The sequence below is a fragment of the Helianthus annuus genome, chromosome 4 (assembly GCF_002127325.2).
Source record: "Helianthus annuus cultivar XRQ/B chromosome 4, HanXRQr2.0-SUNRISE, whole genome shotgun sequence".
Classification (NCBI taxonomy): Eukaryota; Viridiplantae; Streptophyta; class Magnoliopsida; order Asterales; family Asteraceae; genus Helianthus; species Helianthus annuus.
In genome coordinates, this window is record NC_035436.2 from 54,182,908 (window position 1) to 54,196,424 (window position 13,517).

The following is a 13,517-nucleotide window of genomic DNA, read 5'->3' on the forward strand; positions in this document are numbered from 1 at the left end:
GGGAACTTGACTGATCGATCAGCGAGTTGTATGCTTATTTTTGTAGGGCTCGTGGTTCCCAAGCCAAGCCTTTTGAACATCGATGAGGGCATGAGGTTAATGCTAGCCCCTAAGTCGGCCAAGGCATTGCGAACGGGTGATTCCCCTATTGAACATGGAATCGTGAAACTTCCGGGATCGATTTTCTTTTGGGGTAGTTTATTGAGTACGAGGGCAGAGCATTCTTCGCCTAAATTAACTAATTGCAAATTTTCAATTTTCTTTTTATGTGTAAGGAAGTCCCTCATAAATTTAGAGTATTTGGGCATTTGGGTTAGGACTTCGATAAAAGGAATATTGACATGCAATTGTTTTAACAGACTTTCGAATTTTGCGAATTGCTCATTGGTCTTTTGACGAATTAACCTACCGGGGTACGGAACTCGAGGGGCCTTGGTAGGCTCTGGTGATGGGGGAGAGTTCTTTTCCTGCAGATGTGTTGGCATTGTTTCTTCCGTTGGTGGAGGTACTTCTGCAGGCCCTACGGTGCGGTTTCGTAGTGTGATGAGGTGAACTTGCGCTTTTGGGTTTGTTTCAGTATTGCTAGGTAATGCGCCTAGTGGTCTCTCGGAAAAATTTTGTGCTAGTTGATTTATTTGTTTTTCTATGTTTTGAATGCTAGCTTGTTGATTCCTAAAATTAGATTCTAATTGTAGAAATCTTTCCGAGTTTTTCTTTTCAGTGTCGGAGACGAGGCGAGATATAGTATCTTCGAGCCTTTCTCGTCCACCTTGTTGCTGAGTGAAATTTTGTGACTCATTTCTTGATTGCTGAAAGTTTGTTCGTTGGGTTTGTTGGTTACTACTATTGCCGGTTTCCCTCCAACCAAGGTTTGGGTGGTTTCGCCATCCTTGGTTGTAAGTTCCCGTTGGAGGACCCGACGGCCTAGGTCTATTATCAATGTAGTTTACCATTTCTTGTTGATCGTTCGTTTCTTTCATGCAACTCCAATTTTCATGTGACCCACCACACCCTTCACAAGCCATAACCGAGACTGTTTTTGTCATTTCTAATTTTTTTATTTTTGAAGAAAGGGCCTCGATTTGGGCTTGTAAAGAGGTGCTTTCGTCGACCTTATAGGCGCCCGGGGCGATAGACTTATTTCCCCGGGGAGTGTGCCATTGAAAATTGGTTTGAGCAATTTCCTCAATTTGATTATATATTTCGTGTGGGCGTCGATTACCTAAAAGTCCCCCGGAGCTAGAATCTAGTGTCTGCCTAGTGTGTGGCAACAATCCATTGTAGAAAGTGGATACTTGTTGCCATATTGCGAGGCCATGATGGGGACACTTGCGTAATAGCTCCTTGAACCTTTCCCATGTTTCATATAAGGATTCCCCGTCCTCTTGTGAGTATGTGTTAATTTCAGCCATTAATTTAGCAGTTTTAGAAGGAGGGAAATACTTATATAGAAACTTTTGGGCTAGTTCATCCCAGGTGTTTACCGAACCAGCTGGGAGGGTGTTGAGCCAAGCTTTCGCTCGGTCTTTTAGTGAGAACGAAAACATACGGAGGCGTATGGCGTCGTTTGATGCTCCATTGATCCGAAAGGTATCACTTATTTCTAAGAAATTAGTTATATGTAGATGAGGATCCTCGTCCGCAAGCCCGTGGAAGGTTGCGGAGTTTTGGAGCATTTGTATCAAATGCGGTCGAAGCTCGAAGTTATTGGCTTCGACATTCGGAGCATTGATAGCGGCGCTAGATTACCTACGGTGGGCCGTAGATAATCCATAAGGGTACGTTGGTCCGCCATTGGGGGTGGATCACCCGAAACCTTCTCTTGGTTTTTGGCTTTTAACCTTTTTCTGAGAAAGCGTTCGGGTTCTTCTAGCGGTTCTTTTATGTCTTTATTGGAACTGGAGCTCATACACTACGTGAGGATGGTGTCGGGTTCCAAGTCCTGCAATAAAAACAAAGAAGAATGTCGGTCAGAAGGTTCACCACGGCCCCGTGTTGAGCGAACACGGCCCCGTGGTCGGAAATACAGTGATTGTTTTCCAGATCCCAGTTACTGGAAGTTGGACACGGCCCCGTGTTGCACCGGCACGGCCCCGTGGTCAGCCTTCTGTAACTTGAAAAACAAAAACTGCCAGTAACTTTGCTGAGCACGGCCCGTGTCCGACCAGGCACGGCTCCGTGCTGAGCTCTGCAGAAGCTAAAAATCTAAGAAAAAAAATCCTAAAACATTAAAGAAAAATAAAAATATGATTAGGCCGTTGATTCCTAACTTTCTTAAAATCCTTGTGTCCCCGGCAACGGCGCCAAAAACTTGATGTGTGTCGGTGTGTATTATTTTTGATGTTTATTTAAGCCCTTTTTACACTTTTAGCCAAGTTTTAAATTTATAAAACACGATATTCACTAACACTAAACACACATATGGGCAAGTGCACCCATCGTGGACGTAGTATAGTGTTGGTAAGATACCGAGGTCGTCCAAGGACACAAGAGCTTTTAATACCGGTTTATCCTCAACGTCTAACCAAATCAAAAAGTTAGAAAAATGTTTTAAACTAAGAAAAATAAAAACTAACTAAATGCTGAAAAATAAAATAAAATAAAAATAGATAGACAAGATGAATCACTTGGATCCGACACGTGTATTAGTATAACCTTTGATTATTTTCGCACTTTTGCACTTGTTTAAGAGATTATCTTAGTTATTGTAGTAGGCCCCTCTTTTGAAGGCGACGTTACCCTCAACCCAGTAGTTTGAGTCAGCAAGGATACAATCCTAAAGGGTCGGATTATTGATAGATAATGAATTAAGTTATTAATGCAAATTATGGTAGGCCCCGCTTTTGGCGGTGACGTTACCCTCGGCTAAGTAGTCTGAGTCAGCAGGGATACAGTCCTAAATAGCCGGGTTATAGTATTAATAGTAGTTAACTTATGAGGGGGTCAAAGAGTTTGGATCCCCGCCATCCAATACCTATGGGCATTGAAGGAGATCCTACTAAATTTGACCCAGGTCCCAAGCAGGACCTCTAAACGCTGAACAAGGGCAAGACCCTTACCAAACCGTTCCCTTAACCCCCGACCAGGTAGCCAACATACCTCCATATAGACCGTGGAGATATGAATGGTGAAAATCTTTTATTTTATATAGACAGTAAAATAATGCCAAGACACCACGGACAAACGATAAGGAAAGATCACCTTCAACATAAGTAACTAGTTATTAAAGTCATTAATACAAAACCAAATAAAAAGTGCAAAAGATTAAAAATAAAAAGTATTATACTAAACACTTGTCTTCACCAAGTGATGTAAGAGACTTAGGCAAACATGGCCTTGATTGTCAAGAACTCTTACGATCAATCTTGGATCCCGAGACGACTCACACACTCTACGATGGACAATGGATGATGGTGGTGGATGATGGTGTTATGGTGGTGGTGGGTGGTGGATGAGGTGTGAGAGAGGTGGTGTGCCAAGGGATGAGAGAGAATGAAGCCAAGCTCCTCTATTTATAGGCTGAACAGAAGGCTGGACACGGCCCCGTGCCCGCCTGACACTCTCTCTCCTCATTAATTGTAATTGCGAATTACAATTAATGCGCCTGCTGTACTTTCACCACGCCCCCGTGCTCGCTGGACACGGCCCCGTGGTGGGCAATGGAAGCTTCTACTGGTTTGTCCTTTCTGCTGCTTCCTGGGCACGCCCCCGTGTTCGCTGGACACGGGGCGTGTTCAGACTCTGTTTCTTCCTTTTTGCTTTGGGAGGTGCCGTTGAGGGTCCTGGCGGTCTACTTTTGTTCCTTTTCTTGTATTTATGGTAGAATTAGTGGTCTTTTTGCTTCTTTTGTGATTTTGAGCTCATTTCATCCTGAAAATACAAAAGGAAGACAAAAACACTCTTTTTCCAACATTAGTACTTTAAAAAGGGTTAGTTTTATGCCTTAATTGATGTGTTTTATATGTTGCATTTTACACACATCAACTACTTACTGTCCTCGGTTGTGCAGGACACGTGCGTAAAGCCCACATATGCATATGCTTCTTACTGTCCTCCGTTGTGCAGGACCCCTACGTAAAATCTACGTATACTTATGCTTATTACTATCCTCGGTTGTTAAGGATACTCACGTAAAACCTACGTGTATTTATACTTACTACTATCCTCGGTTGTGAAGGATACTTACGTAAACCTACGTAAAGCTTGTACGTACTACTGTTCTTGGTTGTGAAGAACATTTATGGTTACGAATAGTCTAGTGGTTATACAACACGGGAAGCCCCCACCAATAGAACGTACTATCGGCCCAGTAGAGCCACATGTTACAAACGAACTTACTCGTACGCATTTACTTTCTGTGAACTCGCTCAACTAGTTGTTGATCCTCTGTTACATGCCTTGCAGGTCGTTAGATACATGGAGCTTGCACAGGGAGGAGCTGGTCGTTGTGGGCTTGGATCGTGATTGTCTTGTTAGACACTTATGACATTTGATACTTTATTATGATGAGTTTTATTTATACGCTTCCGCTAAACGGTGATAACTTACTTATGTTTTGGAACACCTTTCATATGGATTTGGTTTGGTTTAATGGCAATTACTTTTACTATACATATTGTGCTATATGATTGGTGGCTTGATCCTGGTCAGTCACGCTCCCAAGCGGTGATACTCCGCAGGTGGATTTTGGGGGTGTGACAGATTGGTATCAGAGCCATTGGTTATAGAGAACTTTGTTTTAATATGGGAAAACGTTTTTATTAAAACCAGACTATAACCAGAACAGTGCTCTCAACGATCCACAACGACGCTTCGCTCCACGTGCAAGACTCAACATCCTAGGTAATAAGGTTTATGTTTATTGCCTACATGCTAGAATTGCATAGAACTTTGCTCATAGTATGTTTTGAATACATTGCTCACTACTTGTTATTGCTTGAGAACACCTACGTGCTTACACTCTTCTGTCATCGCACTATTCGCGAACCTCTCTCACTTACGTTACATTTGCTATGAAGATCTTGGCCGGACATATCAACATGACACAAGCCCAGTTGACGGCTCTCATTAACGAACGAATTGCTGCGGCACTTGCAGCCATACAAGCAGGAGGTCAACACGCTCAGTCACCTGTTCACACCTTCAAAAATCTCAAGGATTGCCAACCTAGTACCTTCAGTGGAACTGAGGGAGTTGAAGGCCTCCTCCACTGGTTCGAGAGGCTCGAAACCGATTTTGAGGTGCATGATTGCCCTGAGTCCCGTAGAGTAAAGTTTGCTACTGGAACACTTGAAGGTGCTGCATTAACCTGGTGGGAAGCACAGGTTCAGATGTTAGGGCTGGCAGCTGCTAATGCCACCCCCTGGAACGAGTTCAAGGACCTAATTAAGGAAGAGTTTTGCAGTCGTGAAGACATCCACAAACTAGAGGTAGAGTTCCTCAACCTACAGATGGTGGGGTCGGAAATTGAAGCTTATACAAAGAGATCGAATGAATTAGCCACATTTTGTCCCACTATGGTATACCCTCCCACCAAACGCATCGAACTATATCTCAAGGGTCTGGTGCCCGAAATTCAGAGTCATGTAACCGCAGCTAATCTTGGCACTATCCAGCAAGTCACTCGACTTGCTCATCTTCTCACTGACCAGGCTGAAGAACAAAACAAACTACCGAAACGTGTTAAAACTGATACTGCATGTGCTTCTAGTGATAACAAACGCAAGTGGGATGAAAACCTGAGCAAGGGATTAATTTTGGTCCAGCCTCTGACACAACAGCAAGAGATAGATGACTACCAGAGCCCCAGACAGCAGTTTTCTAGTAGTCATGGGCAGAAAAGATATCGAGGAATTCACCCATGGTGCAACAATTGTAACAGGCACCACGGTGGCCAGTGCAACAAGGGTCGTTGCCAGCGGTGTCTCAAGATTGGTCATGAAGCTAAGGATTGTCGAAACTCACGTCCTGTAACTCAAGAACAACAATGACCGCCTCAACCTCCGCAGAATCAGCAGCAACAACAGAGTTTTAAAGGATGTTTTCAGTGTGATGCTAAAGATCACTACAAGAGACATTGTCTGCATATAAACCAGGACCAGACTCAGAACCACGACCATGGAAACAGGGACGACAACGGGGATAGCGTTGGGGGAAACAATGGAAACAATGACGCCGAGGCCACATGTACGTGATTGGTCAGGGTGACGCCAGGAACGATCCAAACGTAATAATGAGTAAGTTTCTTCTCGACGACTTTTATGTTACTGTCTTGTTTGATTTGGGTGTAGATACCAGTTATATGTTCTTGAAAGATAGCCAAATGTTAAAACATGCACCAACTCTCCTAAATACCAAACCTGTCGTAGGGTTAGCTTATGGTACAAGTCTAGAGGCCACACATAGTTCAGGGTTGTAATCTTATCCTCGCTGGGCAGACGTTCCCTATCGACTTCATTCCTATAGTTCTGGACAACACCTATAGCTCACGCACCATATCGCTTAGCTCCATCAGAATTGGAAGAACTATCGACGCAGCTACAAGAACTCTTGGATGAGGGATTCATCCGGCCCATCTTTTCGCCTTGGGGAGCTCCAGTATTATTCGTGAAAAAGAAGGATGGCACTTTCAGGATGTGTGCAGACTACCACGAACTGAACAAGGTCACAGTGAAGAACCGTTATCCTCTTCCACGCATTGACAATTTATTCGACCAGTTGCGAGGGTCGAGTTACTACTCCAAGATTGATCTAAGGTCCGGTTACCATCAGCTGAGAGTCCGGGATGAGGACGTCTCCAAAACCGCATTCAGAACTCGCTACGGCCGTTACGAGTTTCTAGTCATGCCATTCGGGCTAACGAACGCGCCTGCCGTTTTCATGGATCTTATGAACAGGGTGTGCAAACCCTATCTTGACAAGTTCGACATTGTCTTCATCGACGACATTCTGATCTACTCCAAGAGTAAGGAGGAACACGAGCAGCACCTGCGTCTTATCTTGGAACTTCTTCGAAAGGAACAACTGTACGCCAAGTTTTCAAATGCGACTTCTGGCTTCGTGAAGTCCACTTCTTAGGCCATGTGGTTAACAGGGATGGGATTCATGTCGATCCATCCAAGGTAGATTCGATCAGGAACTGGCCTGCACCGCGTACACCAATGGAAATACGCCAATTCTTGGGTTTGGCGGGGTACTACAGACGATTCATTAAAGACTTTTCGAAGATCGCACAGCCGCTTACGCTACTGACACAGAAAGGTGTCACCTACCTTTGGGGAGATTCCCAGGAAACTGCTTTTCAGCACTTAAAGGATAGGCTTTGCAGCGCACCTATTCTCTCACTGCCAGAGGGCACAGATGATTTTGTGGTCTATTGTGACGCATCGATACAGGGGCTTGGTTGTGTATTGATGCAGCGGGATAAAGTTATTTCCTACGCTTCGCGGCAACTCAAAGTTCATGAACGGAATTACACGACGCACGATTTAGAGCTGGGAGCTGTTGTTTTCGCGCTTAAGATATGGCGACACTACCTGTACGGTACCAAGTGCACTATTTACACCGACCACAGGAGTCTCGAGCATGTCTTCAAGCTGAAGGATTAAACATGCGTCAACGACGATGGGTCGAGTTACTTAATAATTACGAATGCGCCATCAAGTACCATCCAGGCAAAGCCAATGATGTGGCTGACGCTCTCAGTCGGAAAGACACTCTACCTAGGCGTGTACGAGCTCTGCAGCTCACTATTCAGTCAGATCTTCCTGCATAGATACGGAATGCTCAAGTTGAAGCATTGAAACCAGAAAACGTCAGGGCTGAAGCCTTACGCGGCTCAAGGCAACGATTAGAGCAGAAGGAAGACGGCGCCTACTATGTAACAGGGCGTATTTGGGTACCACTATACGGCGGTTTACGAGAACTTGTGATGGATGAAGCTCATAAGTCTCGCTACTCGGTACATCCAGGTCCGGATAAAATGTACCACGATCTTAGAACTACATACTGGTGGCCCAGCATGAAGGCCCACATTGCAACTTACGTCGGCAAATGTTTGACTTGTGCGAGAGTCAAGACAGAGTACCAGAAACCCTCAGGCCTACTTCAGCAACCCAGGATACCACAGTGGAAATGGGAAGAAATTTCCATGGATTTTGTTACAGGCCTGCCTAGATCCCAACGTGGGAATGATACTATTTGGGTGAACGTTGATCGACTCACGAAGTCTGCTCATTTCTTGGCTATCAAAGAAACGGATAAGTTCTCTACATTAGCAGACATCTACTTGAAAGAAGTTGTCTCGAGGCACGGGGTGCCCACCTCTATTATTTCGGATCACGATGCACGATTCACATCAGAACTATGGCAAGCAATGCACAAAGCTTTTGGCTCTCGATTAGACATGAGCATAACATATCATCCTCAGACGGATGGGCAGTCTGAGCGCACGATCCAAACTATAGAAGACATGCTTCGGGTATGTGTTATCGATTTCGGCAACGGCTGGGAAAAGCATCTCCCTTTGGTGGAGTTCTCATACAATAACAGCTATCACACCAGCATACAAGCCGCTTCATTCGAGGCATTGTACGGACGTAAATGCCGGTCACCTCTCTGTTGGGCAGAGGTGGGAGATAGTCAGATCACGGGTCCAGAGGTTGTAGTGGACGCCACGGAAAAGATTGCACAGATACGACAACGCATGGCGGCAGGACGCGACCGTCAGAAAGCCTACGCGGACAAGCGTAGGAAACCGTTGGAATTTCAGGTCGGTGACCGGGTTTTACTAAAAGTCTCGCCCTGGAAGGGGGTGGTTCGATTTGGTAAACGAGGCAAGCTCAATCCACGGTATGTTGGACCGTTCGAAATCACTGAAAGAATAGGCAAAGTGGCCTACAGACTAAACCTACCGGCTGAACTCGGTGCAGTTCACAATGTATTCCACGTGTCGAATCTGAAGAAGTGCCTGTCAGATGAGACCCTCATAGTTCCTTTCAAGGAACTCACTATCGACGAGCGGTTGCAGTTCGTCGAGGAACCAGTTGAAATCACGGACCAGGATGTTAAGGTCCTCAAACACAAGAGAATCCCTCTTGTTCGAGTTCGTTGGAACTCCCGACGTGGCCCAGAGTACACCTGGGAACGCGAAGACCAGATGACAGAAAAGTACCCCCAGTTATTCGGAACCAATGCAACCACTACTGAGACTGAAGCTACTACTGCGGAATTTCGGGACGAAAATCCAAATCAACGGGGGGATGATGTGACACCCTAGGAAAACCAGTGAACAATACAGCTTACCTAGCTTCCTCAGTGAGTGCGTACCAAATTTCGGGACGAAATTTCTTTCAAGTTGGGGATAATGTGACAACTCGAATTTCCAAGATTTCTATTTCGCATTTATTGAATGTTCATTGTTTGTGTAGTTAATTATTTGTGCGATTAGTTGCTATGAAATTGTATACGTTTTAATACAATGAAGTGTATTGTGTGATTTGTGTATGGTTGTTTGTTAATTTAGAAAGACTTGTCAAATATGTAAACTTAGTGGTGAAACTATGAAATTGTTTTGAGATGGTGTGCTATTGTAAATTATGATACTTAGGGATGCATAGAGTAATTAGTGAAACTCTAATCATTGTTAACCCTAATCCCTTTTCACTAATCATTTTCACAAAACCCAAAACACTGTACTCTCTAATCCTCTCTACAACCATCTTCTCATCATTCTTGGACTCACAAGTTCTTTTGCATCAAGTTTGATTACGAATCCATCTAGAATCATTCAAGATAATTGTTTATTGATTATTGTGATACTTGTAAACCCTAATTGATTGGTTGATTGTATCAATTCTTGATCCTTGTAATACTTGAAACCCTAGCTTTCATATGATGGTTCTGTACTTTGGTTGATTCTTGGTTATTGTGTTATGATGATGATTAGTCGTGAAATCATTTGCTTGTATGATGATGATATTTGTTGAATTGGTTTGTGCCATGTATTGTATGAATTAGGGTTTTGGGATCGTTTGAATGCTAGAACGTAACTGATTGGATTCTTGTGATTCTGTGCCATGATTTGGAATTCACACGTTACTGTTAGTCTGAGTTTTAACTTTGCATAAGGTTGTCTGAGTTTTTAAGGGATGAAGTCCGAATATTATGTATTATAAGGGTCCGATCTTTATAACAATGCAAATGACCCGACTTTTGAATGTATGCTTGTTGTCCGAGTTTCATGACACTCCACATGGTCCGAGTTTCGTTGGGCCTTCCTTGTCCGAACTTTAGTGAGAATATGGGGAGGTCCGAGTTTGTGAAGGGAGCCCCTTGTCCGAAGTTCAAACATAAATGAAGGGGTCCGAGTTCTTTGTTCTTTGTTGCTTGTGGTCCGAATTTGGTGGGGTGGTGATTGGTCCGACTTTTAAACCCCCACCCCTGTTACCCGAGTTGTGATCCCCACCCTCATGATCCGAGCTTTAAACCACTTGTGTGGTCCGACTTTTAAGTGGGAAGCCCCCCCCTTTATTTGTTTGTCCGAGTTTTAGGCTTTAAAGCCTTGGCCGAGTTTTAACTTGTATAATGTGGTCCGAACTTGCATTGTGTAATGATTTATGATCTTGTCATGAAAATGGGGTGATAGTAAATTAATAGCGGATTATGTTTTATGCTTAAACATATGACGACTATGGAATGATCACTACTTGCTGTTATTGAATAATGTTTGTATGATGAAATGAGGTATATGTGTTCAAATTTCATATGTATGATGTGCGATATGATACTGTAAATTACTGCTTGAACGTCAAGAACCTGTAAACCCTAATTGAACGTCAACACTTATCTTGGATTTATGTGCAATATGCATTAGGTCGTGAGTAACGGATTTAAACACTAATAAACCCTAGAAGCAATAACATACCGAGCAAATCAAGGTGAGTTCACACTCTTACTAAGGCATGGGATTCCCAAGGGCTTGGGAATGGGATTGAAGGAATGAGATTGACTGAATTCGTGCATACACTGTTACTAGACTACCATACCAGCGTCCTCGGTTGTGCAGGACACATACGTAAACCTACGTATGCTTATACTACTTACTGTCCTCGGTTGTGCAGGACACGTGCGTAAAGCCCACATATGCATATGCTTCTTACTGTCCTCGGTTGTGCAGGACCCCTACGTAAAATCTACGTATACTTATACTTATTACTATCCTCGGTTGTGAAGGATACTCACGTAAAACCTACGTGTATTTATACTTACTACTATCCTCGGCTGTGAAGGATACTTACGTAAACCTACGTAAAGCTTGTACGTACTACTGTTCTCGGTTGTGAAGAACACTTATGGTTACGAATAGTCTAGATGTTATACAACACGGGAAGCCCCCACCAATAGAACGTACTATCGGCCCAGTAGAGCCACATGTTACAAACGAACTTACTCGTACGCATTTACTTTCTGTGAACTCGCTCAACTAGTTGTTGATCCTCTGTTACATGCCTTGCAGGTCGTTAGATACATGGAGCTTGCACAGGGAGGAGCTGGTCGTTGTGGGCTTGGATCGTGATTGTCTTGTTAGACACTTATGACATTTGATACTTTATTATGATGAGTTTTATTTATACGCTTCCGCTAAACGATGATAACTTACTTATGTTTTGGAACACCTTTCATATGGATTTGGTTTGGTTTAATGGCAATTACTTTTACTATACATATTGTTCTATATGATTGGTGGCTTGATCCTGGTCAGTCACGCTCCCAAGCGGTGATACTCCGCAGGTGGATTTTGGGGGTGTGACAGTGTTTGACCAGTAGCATTCTTGGGAGTTTTCCTATCAGCCCAAAGCACATAAGGCAATTCCTCTGCCCATTTCCCCTTCTTGGATCCAAGTTTCTTCTTCAGATTGTTGATGATGATCTTGTTGGATGATTCTGCTTGACCATTGGCCTGTGGGTGGACTGGTGTTGATGTTATCATCTTAATCCCCCAGCTGTCAAAAAAGTTAGTAGTTCTGCTCCCAATAAATTGGGAACCATTATCACATACAATTTCAGAAGGAATGCCAAATCTAGTTATAATGTTTCTCTTAATAAAGGATATAACTTCCTTCTCTCTGACTTGGGCAAAAGCTTCAGCCTCTATCCACTTGGAGAAGTAGTCAGTCATAGCAAGCATGAACACTTTTCCACCAGGTGCCTTAGGGAGCTTTCCAACTATATCCATCCCCCATCTCATAAATGGCCAAGAGGATGGTATAGGATGTAGAAATTCAGCCAGCTGATGAAGGATATTGCTGTGTCTTTGACAAGGATCACACTTCTTAGCATACTCCACAGCATCCCTTGGTACCTGTGTCAAACTGAAGAAAACAAAGGAGAGTGCCAATCTCTAAATATTTGGTTAGTTTTTCACCTTTAACAGCATAGGATCCATTAAAGTGATTAGTAATTAACAATGAATCCACGTATACCTCAAGATACCTGATCCCCATATGCTTAGCAATTTGCAAACCAGCGATTAAGGCTTCATATTCAGCCTCATTATTAGTGGCTTGGAACTCACAAGCTATGGAGTGGGGTATTATGTCCCCCTATGGCGATTTTAGTAGTATACCAAGCCCTGTGCCTTTAACATTTGAGGATCCATCAGTATGTAGTATCCAAGGATCCTTGGTCTCATCCAGCTGCTGGACTTCCAATTCGGCTTCCTTTTGTAAATCACTACTGAAATCAGCCACAAAGTCTGCTAATGCTTGAGATTTGATGGCTGTTCTAGGCTCATATCTTATATCATGGGCACTAAGCTTTACTGCCCACTTAGCCATCCTTCCGGACATCTCTGGTTTCCTGAGGACATTCTTAATTGGAAAATTAGTTCTAACAACAATAACATGGGTTTCAAAATAATGTCTTAGTTTAGTAGATGCCATAATTAGTGCAAGAATAAGTTTTTCAAGGTGTGAATACCTGGATTCAGCATCAAGTAAACTCTTGCTTACATAATAGACAGGATATTGTGTACCTTCATGATCCTTAACAAGGACTGCACTTACTGCTTTTGAGGATACCGCAAGATATAAGGATAACACATCTCCTTTTTCTGGTTTCATCAATGCTGGAGCTGAGGACATGTATTCTTTGAGGGCTTGTAAAGCATTCTCATGCTTTTCAGTCCATTCGAATTTCTTGTTTTTTCTTAGGATATCATAGAATTCTTTACACTTTTATGAGGATTTGGATATAAATCTGTTTAGAGCTGCTATCCTGCCTGTTAGCCTTTGCACATCCTTAGCATTGGCAGGGGATTTGATATTCACCAATGCTTTGATTTGTTCCGGGCTTGCTTCAATGCCCCTCTGGGTTACCATATATCCTAAGAATTTGCCTGCTTTAACACCAAAGTGACATTTTGAAGGATTAAGCTTCATGTTATATTTATCAAGGATATCAAACGCTTCCTCTAAGTCCCTTAGGTGATCTTCAGCTTTTTTGGATTTTACCACCAT

At 43.2% G+C, this 13,517-nt stretch overlaps 1 non-coding gene across 1 annotated transcript; it reads left to right on the forward strand.

Moving 5' to 3' along the window:
• The first annotated feature begins 1,311 nt into the window (after nucleotides 1-1,311).
• Nucleotides 1,312-1,418, forward strand: LOC118491837. The gene has a single exon (XR_004892282.1). It is a non-coding gene; the product is annotated as a small nucleolar RNA R71 (small nucleolar RNA).
• Nucleotides 1,419-13,517: the final 12,099 nt, after the last annotated feature.